At 39.6% G+C, this 11,235-nt stretch overlaps 1 pseudogene; it reads left to right on the plus strand.

Annotated features, from left to right (window-relative positions):
* The first annotated feature begins 3,692 nt into the window (after positions 1 to 3,692).
* LOC143681019 (ubiquitin carboxyl-terminal hydrolase 10 pseudogene) lies at positions 3,693 to 9,590 on the plus strand (annotated as a pseudogene).
* The last annotated feature ends 1,645 nt before the right edge of the window (positions 9,591 to 11,235 follow it).

Consider the following 11,235-nt stretch of genomic DNA (forward strand, 5'->3'; position numbering starts at 1 on the left):
ATACCACTGCCTCCTCACCTCCATAGTGCTAGCTGAATAGTCTTATATGGTTTCCCTTGCATATAGTAGATTGTTTTTCTCTTGCTGCTTTCAGGATTTTCTGCTTCTCTTCAACATTTGACAGACTGATTAGTATGTGTCTTGAGGTAGTCCTATTTGGATTTATTCTATTTGGAGTTTGTTGGGATTCTTTGATTTGCATATTTATGTTTTTTAGAAAGGTTGGGATGTTTTCCCACATTATTTCCTCCACTAATCTTCCTAGTCCTTTACTCTTCTCTTTTCTCTCTGGGAAACCAATGATTCTTATATTTGTGCACTTTGTTTTGCCCATCATTTCCCTGAGATCCAATTAAAATTTTTCCATCTTTTTTGCCATTTGCTCTCTTGTCCATTCAAAATTAGCTGTCCTGTTCCCTAATTCACTTATTCTTTCTTCTGCCTCTTCAAATCTGCTGTTGTGTGTCTCTAGCATATATATTTTTAATTCTATTTTTTTGGGTGCATGGTCCAGAAATTGAACCCAGGTCTCCCACATGGAAGGTGAGCATTCTACCCCTGAACCACCTGTGCACCCTCTAGTATATTTTTTATTTGGAGTACAGCATCTTTAATCTCTGTGATATCTGCTATTTTTCTATTTATTCTTTCAAATTCCTCTTTATGCTCTATTGTCGTCTTTTTAAACTTTTTTGTTGTATAATATAACAGATATATAAAGCAAAATAAATAAATAAATAAATAAAACACTTTTTGAAAGCACTCTTCAACAAGTAGTTATAGGACAGATCCCAGAGTCTGTCATGGGCTACCATACCATCATCATAGATTTTTCCTTTTAGCTGCTCCAGAACACTGGAGGCTAGAAGGAATAAATAAATAAATATATATATATATTTTTACCATCACAATCAACTTTTTTTTCCCTTTTGTAGAAATAACATATATACAAAAAAGCAATAAATTTCAAAGTACATTGCAAGAATTAGTTGTAGAACAGATTTCAGAGTTTAGTATGGGTTACAATTCCACAATTTTAGGTTTTTACTTCTAGCTGCTCTAAGATACTGGGAACCAAAAGAAATATCAATTTAATGATTCAGCAATCATGTTCATTTGTTAAACCCTATTTTCTTTGTATAACTCCATCATCATCTTTGATCTTTCTCCCACTCTTTAGGGATAATTGGGCTATGCCCATTCTAACTTTTTCATGTTGGAAGGGGCTGCCAGTAATATGGGGGAGGGAGATAGACCTAGCTGATGTTCTGAAGAGGCTGGCCCCTCCAAGTTTCAGTATTTGCCTTGTCCAGGGATCCATATGGAGGTTGTAGGTTTCTGGAAAGTTACCCTAGTGCATGGAAACTTTGCAGAATCTTATATATTGCCCCAGGTGTTCTTTAAAATTGGCTGGAGTGGTTTTGGTTGGGGTTTGTCAAGTAAGATAGGTAGCAATGTCTAACGGAAGCTTGTGTAAGAGTGACCTCCAGAGTAGCCTCTCGACTTTACTTGAACCTCTCAGCCACTGATACCTTATTAGTTACACTTGTTTTCCTCCTTTTAGTCAGGATGGAATTGTTGATCCCATAGTGCCAGGGCCAGACTCATCCCTGGTGGTCATCTCCTACACTGCCAGGGAGATATTCATCCCAGATGTCATGTCCCATGCAGGGGGAGGGCAATGGTTTTACTTGAAGATTTGAGCTTAGAGATAGTGAAGCCTCATCTAAACAACCAAAGAGGTCCTCCAGAAGTAGCTCTTATGCATACCTCTAGGTAGACTATGCTTCTCCTCTACATAAATAAACTTTACAAGAGCAAACCTGAAGATCTAGGGCTTGGCCTATTGATTTGGGTGTCCCTAATGTTTGACTCAGTATCAGGGGTTTCACCAGTGGTAAGGTTTAATAGTTCCATATTTTTTCTCCCATCCCTCAAGGGACTTTACCAGTACTTTCTGATTACCTGCTTAATATATTCTAGGATGTATCCAGGGATTATATTGAGCTATACAATATTAAAGAACCTCATTCTTATTTTGGGCTCCTGTTTCAATTATTTAATGAGCTATCCAGACAGGTTGAGTTAGATTATGCGCTACAAGAAATTTAGTTTCTAGACAAAATAAACTTTTCTTCCTTTGGTCTTAAAGGGAAAGTTAGGTTTTAAAATATAGACAATGTCTTCCTTACTTCTGTGCTCTGAATTACCTTAATCCCTACCTGATCACTTCATTCTTATCTCTATATACCCGGTTAAACATATATTAAAAAGCCTCTCAAAATCCAGAAATAATAATTACCACTCTGGACTAAATGTGACTGCTATAAGAGTTTACAACATAAGCCCTTGTTTTCTTATAGACATTTTCTAAAGGAGATCATAAATAATTGCTCCTTTGATTCTGACTTATTTTGCCTCACCAAATGTCCCACAGGTTCATTCACAATAGCATGACTCAAAGCTTCATTCCTTTTTGTAGCAGCATGGTATTCAAACATATGTATATACCAGCGTTTACCAGTCTACTTCTTCTTCTAGTGTCTTTTGATCTCCTTTATGTCATTAACCATCCCACTGATTTTATGTGAACATGTTTGGTTAGTTGTTCCAAAGTCTGTTTCTTCTCTGGTGTTTTAATTTGGTCATTAGACTGGACTGTATCTGTGTGCATCTTCATATGGTTAGTGATATTCTGTTGTCTTCATGGCATGTAACTATCTTGATACGGTTATTTTCGATGTTGATTTCCTTCAGTAGCTTCCTAAAGCTTTGTATTTGAAGGACGGGTATGGAGTAGGATGTGGGGTGTAGGGAGGGTCACAACAGTGTGGTGATGGGTTGTGGTACAGGTATATGCATGAATTGGGGACTCTATACTGGTGCCCGTGAGTGTGGGGTGGGGGTCACGGGGCTGTGGAGGTGCAGGGCAGGGACTGTGAGGGTGAGGTGCAGTTCAGGCAGGTCTTGGAATGCAGGAGCAGGGTGCTGTGTGGGGGACACAGAGGTAGACCACAGCAGGAGGCAGATGGAGGTGCTGAGCAGCTGTGCGGTGGCTGGTATATGAGCAGAATATGGGTGGGCACATAAACCTTTGTGGGTTGTGGGGACAGGGTGTGGGGTACAGGGCAGAGTAATCGGGGCACAGGGAGGTTGGGGTGTGGGTGTGTCCTTACTCACAGGGAGGGGCCCAGAAGGGATGGGATGTGGATGCGTGAGTGTGTAGGGCACAGGTCACAGAGATTGTGGGATGTGTGTTAGGGTGATGATGGGTGGGCAGGGTCCTGGCGCAGGTCCGCAGGTACAGGAGTAGGGTGGGATAGGGGTGCCCGCTTGTGCAGGGCACAGGCTATGTGGCACAGATGTGCCTGAGTGTACCTGCCAGGTGTGGGAAAAGGGTGCCCATTTGTGCCATGGGGTGGTGAAGGGTGTGCACATGTGCAGGGCAGGGGATGTGGAGTGCAGGGGTCAAGAGTTCCATGGACGGATATGTGCATACCCAGCAGGGAGGATGTGGCTGTGCCAGTGTGTAGATCTTGGGGCAGAGCCCTAGTGTGTGCGGGTTTGGGGGGGAAGGGCCCTGGTGTGCTTGCATCTTGGGGGCCAGATATTGATGTGAGTGTGTGCAGAGCTCAGGGCAGGCCGAGCAGGGTTGAGCTACTGTATGGACTGGGTGCAGGTGTAGCCTGGGTATGAAGGTGAGCACCTGCAGCCTGGATATGCAGGTGACTGCCTACAGAGGGCAGGGAGGGAAAGATGGGGGTCGAGGGGCTGGCCATGGGTACGTGGGTCTCAGAAATGGTCAGGTGAGGCTATGCACTTGAGTAGGTGAGATGGTCCGGCTGGAATAGCCTTGTGCATATAGGTGGGGCAGGGATGCATAGGGGAGAGGGCTTGGGGTGGGGGTGCTTGGAGTGCAATGGGTGGGGTGATGGGGGTTCAGGTGCCTGGGGTGTGGGGGGAGTCACGGGGCAGGGGCGGTGCATGTAAGGGTAGGACATTCAAGGAACGCAGCTTGGCTTATGTCCCTGTCCCAGTCTCCCATCCATGCACTCCTAACAGCTCAGGGCCTCCATCTGAATATGGATGTTCTAGGCTGCACCAGCTGTCCTGTCTCCAGTTCTCTGCGTCACAGTTCTTCTGCTTTTTCAGCTAGGGCCTCCCTATGTGGTGTAGAAGACCCCCCCACCCCACCCCAAGTCACTTATACCCTGGAATCACTCTCCCTGTTTTTCTTTCTGTCCCTTCTCTAGCTGTTCTCTGGAGCATGGGTGAACCCGATCTATTCTATTCCACTATCTTCTAGGAAGTCTCTTTTTAATTCTAATTTTATTTTTTCAAAGTAATGAAAATATTCTAAAATTAATTGTGGTGATAAATGCACAACTATTTGATGATACTGTGAGTCTTCATTGTATACTTTGGATAATTATATGGTATGTGAATATATCTCAATAAAATTACATTAAAAAACAACTGCATCACTGTGTGATGATATTGTGAATTACTGATTATATATGTAGAACGGAATGATCAAAAGTTATGAATGTTTTTCTAAATCGATGCAAATGTTCTAAGAAATGATGAATATGCAACTATGTAATGATATTGAGAATTGCTGATTGTATATGTAGAATGGAATGATATGTTAATATTTTTGTTTGTTGTTAACTTTTTAATTAATAAATAAAAAAATTAAAAAAAGAAGTGGGGAAAAAAGCTATGAATGTTTGAGTTTGGTGTTTTTGGTATTTAAAAAAATTTTTTAATTAATAAAAAAATAATGGGACTATAAGGTTATGTTTTTTTATCTTTTTGGAGTAATGAAAATATTCTAAAATTGATTGTAGTGATAAATGTACCACTCTAAGAGCCATTGACTGTACACTTTGGATGAATTATATGGTGTACGAGTATATCTCAGTAAAACTGCTTAAAGATAAACAACTGCGTCAATGAACCATTCAAAAATGAAATTAAAACTCATTAACAATAACATTTTTAAGACACTTGGGAATAAATTAAAAGATACACTGATAACTATACAACACTGTTGAGAGACTAAAGAGCTAAAGAAATTAAGAGATATACCATGTGTGCATTTTAGAGACTCAATATTGTTAAGATAGAAATTTTCTCCAAAATGAGCTATAGATTCAATGCAATCCCTATCACAAAAGCAGCAGGCTACTTTGTGGAAACTGATGAGCTGAATGCAAAATTTATATGGAAAAGCAAAAGATACAGAATAGCCCAAAACATTTGTTTTTAAAGTTCAAAGTTGGAGGACTGACATCAAACAATTTCAAAACTTTGATAAAATCAAGAAACAGTGCAGGACTGGTGAAAGACATATAGTTCAATGGAATAGAGTCCAAAAACTGATCCTCACATATATAACTTCGATTTTTGGAAAATGCCAAGGTAATTCAATGGTGTTGGAACAACTCTATCTATGCATGTCCACACACGCACAGAAGTACAGGAAGAAACACAGTGAATTCCTCTATAGCCTAGAAGTGGGGAAACTTTCCTAACTATGATTCATATTCTAGAAGCAATAAAGTAAAAGATAATTTTGCTTACAAACTTAGTCATTCTCTGATGTCAAAACCAGTTAAAGATATCACAATAAAATAAAACTATAGACCAATTGCCTCTATAAATATAGGTGCAGAAATTTTCAGTAAATTGCTAGAAAGTCAAATCCCACAGTATATTAGAAGGATTAAATACCATGACCAAATGGGATTTATCCCAGGAATGTGAGAGTGAGCCAACATAAAATCAATCAATGTAATTAATATACCACATTAACAAATGAAGGAGGAAAATCACATGATCAACTCAATTAATGGAGAAAAGGCATTTGACAAAATCTAGCATACTTTCATGATAATATTTCAAAAAAAATAAGAATAGAGAGGTACTCCCTCAATATGAAACAAAGTATATATGAAAAATCCACAGCTAACATTATACTCAATGGCAAAAGACTGAAAACTTTCCTTCTGAAATCAGGAACATTCACTGGTATTCACCACTGCTATTCAACATTGTACTGGAAATTCTAGCTAGAACAATTAGGCAAGAAAAGAAGAAATAAAGGCATCCAAATTGGATTTTAGCCCTGATGAGCTCAATCAGTTCTTTGTGACTCCTTGCTCCTGAGTTGAGCTTCCTCCATACAATGGAACAGTTTTGGGTGGTATACAAGCTACAGATGAACTACTTGATGGATAAGAATATCTAAGAATTGATATTCTCGAAAGGAGGGGCCAAGATGGTGGCTTAGCAATGTGTGCATTTTAGTTCGTCCTCCAGAACAACTACTAAATAATCAGAAACAGTACAGAACAGCTCCTGGGGCCACATCAGTGACCAGACACACAGCATACCCCAGTTTGGACAAGCTGGACCAGCTGCAAGCCTCCCCAGAACTGTGAGTTCCCCAAGCTGCGGCGGCTGCCGCCCCTCCCCCACAGGCTGTTTCCCAGAGGGGAAAGGAAAGAGACTTTAACAGCAGCAGGGGCTGAGCCCAACCAAACACCAATTGTGGAATTAATTCACAAATTTTGACTACTAAAAATAGGCCCCCAGCTCAGGTGAACCTGGTAAAAATGGAGGTCGCTCATTGAGCTGACAGAAAAAGAAAAAAAGCAAAGAAACAGAGGTTTTTTTGGCTGTGTTTCTAGAAAGGCTTGACTGCCTTTGGATACAACGGCAAGGCTTCTCAGGCTGCAACTGCCCCAGGCATAGGCAGAAACAAGCCCTTTTGAGGGCTTGTCTGGAGCCTGTGCCTTCCCCAGGGAAGGGGTGAAGCCCAACTCAGGTGGAATCCCTCCCTCAAGGAATTCAGACACCAGGGCTTGGTAATTTGAAGTCATTAAAACCAGCCTACAACCTCTCCTCCATCTCTACCATGCCCCCAGCAGGGAGAGTCTGCCAAAGTTAGAGGTACAGTATCATCTTATGCTGGTGGGACCCACAGGCAGACAAGCACCACACACAGGGCAGGATAAGAAAAACAGAGTCCAGAGACTTCATGGGAAAGTCTTTCAACCTGTTGGGTCTCACCCTCAGGGGAAACTGACGCAGGTGACTCTTTCCCCCTGATAGGAGACCAGTTTGGTCTGGGAAAATCCGGCCGGGGTCTATAATGCCTAAATAGACCCTCCTAACAGTGGGGGAGCAGGGGAGTGGGGGGTGGGGGGTGGGGCAGAAAAGGCACCATACAAGCAGGGCAATAAACAAGAAAACAAGAACTGAAAAATTCTCTGTTAAACAAGACTTAAGCTAGAGGTCCAGATAAAACTGAACTGAATGTCAAAGAACACATAGACAACAAATTCATCCAGCAAGAATACCCTAGGTAAAAGAAGTGAAAGCACTCTCCAGAATAAACTAATTAAGGTAATTAAATGTCTAGATACCAGCAAAAAATAACAAATCACACCAGGAAAACTGAAGATATGGCCCAGTCAAAGGAACAAACCAACAATTCAAATGAGATACAGGAGCTGAAACAATTAATTCAGAATATATGAACAGACATGGAGAACCTCATCAAAAATCAAATCAATGAATTGAGGGAGGATATGAAGAAGGCAAGGAATGAATAAAAAGAAGAAATCGAAAGTCTGAAAAAACAAATCACAGTACTTATGGGAATGAAAGGCACAGTAGAAGAGATAAAAAAAACAATGGAAACCTACAATGGTAGATTTCGAGAGGCAGAAGATAGGATCAGTGAACTGGAGGACAGAAATCTGAAATCTGACAAGCAAAAGAAAATGCAAGGAAAAGAATGGAAAAATATGAGCAGGGACTCAGGGAATTGAATGACAACATGAAGTGCACGAATATACGTGTTGTGGGTGTCCCAGAAGAAGAAGAAAAGGGAAAAGAAGGAGAAAAACTAATGAAGGAAATTATCACTGAAAATTTCCCAACTCTTATGAAAGACTTAAAATTATAGATAGAAGAAGTGCAGCATACCCCAAAGAGAATAGATCCAAATAGACATACTCCAAGACACTTCCTAATCAGAATATCAGATGTCAGAGAGAAAGAGAGACTCTTGAAAGCAGCAAGAAAAAAGCAATCCATCACATACAAGGGAAACCCAATAAGACTATGCGTAGATTTCTCAGCAGAAACCATGGCGGCGAGAAGACAGTGGGATGATATATTTAAATTACTAAAAGAGAAAAACTGCCAACCAAGAATTCTATATCCAGCAAAACTGTCCTTCAAAAATGAGGGAGAAATTAAAACGTTTTCAGACAAAAATATCACTGAGAGAATTTGTGACCAAGAGACCAGCTCTGCAAGAAATACTAAAGGGAGCACTAGAGACAGATATGAAAAGACAGAAGAGAGAGGTGTGGAGAAGAGTGTAGAAAGGAAGACTATAAGTAAAGGTAAAAAGAAGGAAAATTAGATATGACATTTAAAATCCAAAAGGCAAAATGGTAGAAGAAAGTACTACACATACAGTAATAACACTAAATGTTAATGGATTAAACTCCCCAATCAAAAGACATAGACTGGCAGAATGGATTAAAAACAGGACCCATCTATATGCTGTCTACAGGAAACGCATCTTAGACCTAAAGATAAACATAGGTTGAAAGAGAATATCTGAGAATTGAGTTTGGCGTTATCAAGTAATAGAGTCCAATGACATGCTGTCAAAAACGCTCAACTACAATATTTCAGACACACTGAGTCCTCAGTTCCCTGAATTTATTCTTGGTTGAACACTCTCCAAGAAGACCCCTGATGACATACATAAAGAAGCAAACTACAGCTCCACTAAATGCTAGTATCTAGACTCTATCCTTGCCTTGGATAGCTGTTCTCATAAGGAAGCTAAAGTTTTGGAAAGTGATGGCATCCCAGGTGGTCTGGACAATAGTCACCTGGCTATTACAGTTACTTGAAGGATGGCAGTGATGGAGGTATCCCCACAGAAGCCCTGGTCAATGGGCATGCCGGGTCAGCAGTACTGAACAGCACAAGCCCAAAGGATGCTGAATTTATGGGTATATGGGTACTCATATCACCATCGGCCACACCCAAGACTTGTAGCAGCCCTAAGAGCTCCATGGACTTCATCAATAACACTGTGCTTGATTACTCTTTTCCCAGAGCACTTGACAGCAATGTCAGCACTGCAGGGCTGCCCAAGGCTTGCCACCTGAGTGACTTCAAGCAGTCATGCCTCCCTGCAGAGGATGGCAGAGATAGCCTGTAAGGACAGCTGTGGTTCAGCTTTGTGTTGGTACTGATACTATTGAAACCCTTGACATTACTAATGGACAAATACTTGAATCCTTGGATGAGTGGAACTGCATTTACTGGAGAGCATGGACTCAGGCCCAGCTAAACAGAAGAGTGCTTCACCACCTGCTGACCCCATGACCTCTCAGCCAGCTGCTAAGTCATAGGCTAGTCTTTTTCATGATTCCAAGCCTTCTTTTTCCTCATCTGTGACTTAGGCGGAAGCTAAGTATTTCCCTTCTGCCACATCTCCCCTAGTCTTTGAAAAGCAGGGTGAAGTCAAAGAAGGACTTGTTCCAAAGTAGTCATAAAGACTGTAGATATAGTTAAAAAGATATAGAGGTACAGTGAAGATAAGTAAAAATCCATCTACTATTGAATGAGAATTTCAGCAGAGTCTGGGATTATTAATTGTATTGACATATTGTTATCCACAACACAAAGCTACTTTTTGATGGAAATTTCTGAAGAATGCTTTTGTCTTTAATATTACCTAAAACAATAAGCAAAAAGTGGGAGGGAGCTGGGAAGGGGGGCATCCCTTTGATGTTAAGTGAAAAGGCCATGTGTCTTACCAGTCCTTTTCTATGAACAGCTTATATTTCCTTGACTTGCTTTTGATCGTGTGAATGTGTAATGAATTTGTCCCCTCTGTGCTACAGCTGTTTCATACTTTTGGAGTGGTAATCCCTGATTTGTGGTCGCTTTGTACTGTTCCTTTCTTTCTTTTCTTAAGATATAGGAAAGAATTCTGTGAATGACATAGGTTTTTACTTTTTAATGCCTGTTTTGGATCGAGTAGATAAACTTTATTTAGAGTTTTAGCACCCTGAGTTCAACTCCTGACAGAAAAAGAAAAATTATGGAAGTGTTCCACCTAAATTAATATTTTATCTTAAAGTGATAAGGCTCTAAAATATGACCAATTCACAATAAAAACATAACGTTGGATTAAAAAAAAAGAAGACATTATCTAGAAAGTGAAAATACAACCTACAGAATGGGTGAAAATAACTGCTAACCATACATCTCATGTGGGTTTAATAGCCAGAATATGCATGGAATTTTTATAATGCAATGACAAAAGGACAACTGTCTAATTAAAAATTAGGCCAAGGACCTGAATAAACATCTCTCCAAATAAGATATATAAATGTCCAATAAGCAGCTTAATTAACATCATTAGCCATTAGGGAAAAGTAAATACAAGCTACAGTGAGCCATCACTTCACGACCACTAGAATGGCTATTATCAAAAAGCAGAAAATAACAAGTATTGATGAGGATGCAGAGATATTGGAACCCTTAAACTTTGTTAGTGGAATTGTTAAAGTGTGCAGCTATTGTGGGAATCAGTTTGGCGTGTGCCCAGAAAGTTGCATATAGAATTACCATGTGATCCAGCAATTCTACTTCTTGATATATGCCCAAAAGAATTGCATGCAGGGACCCAAACATATTTGAGATATTTGTATAACAATGTTCTTAGCAGCAGTATTCACAATAGCTAAAAGGTGGATGTGATTCAAATGTTCATCAATGGCTGAATGATAAACGAAATGTGGTATATACATACAATCTTTCATTATTTGGTTGTAAAAAAAAGGAATAAACTTTTTTTTTTAATTTTTTTATTAATCAGAAAAAAGAAAAGAAATTAACACAACATTTAGAAATCATTCCATTCTACAAATGCACTCAGTAATTCTTAGTATCATCACATAGATGTATGATCATCATTTCTTAGTACATTTGCATCGATTTAGGAAAAGAACTAGCAAAACAGCAGAAAAAGATATAGAATGTTAATATAGAGAAGAGAATTAAAATAATAATACTAATAATATATATATATATATAAAGGAAAAAGAAAAAAACAAAAACAAAAGATACAAACACACAAACAAACAAACAAAAGACCATATTTCAGGTGCAGCTTCATTCAGTGTT

Source organism: Tamandua tetradactyla, chromosome 1 (assembly GCF_023851605.1).
Source record: "Tamandua tetradactyla isolate mTamTet1 chromosome 1, mTamTet1.pri, whole genome shotgun sequence".
NCBI lineage: Eukaryota > Metazoa > Chordata > Mammalia > Pilosa > Myrmecophagidae > Tamandua > Tamandua tetradactyla.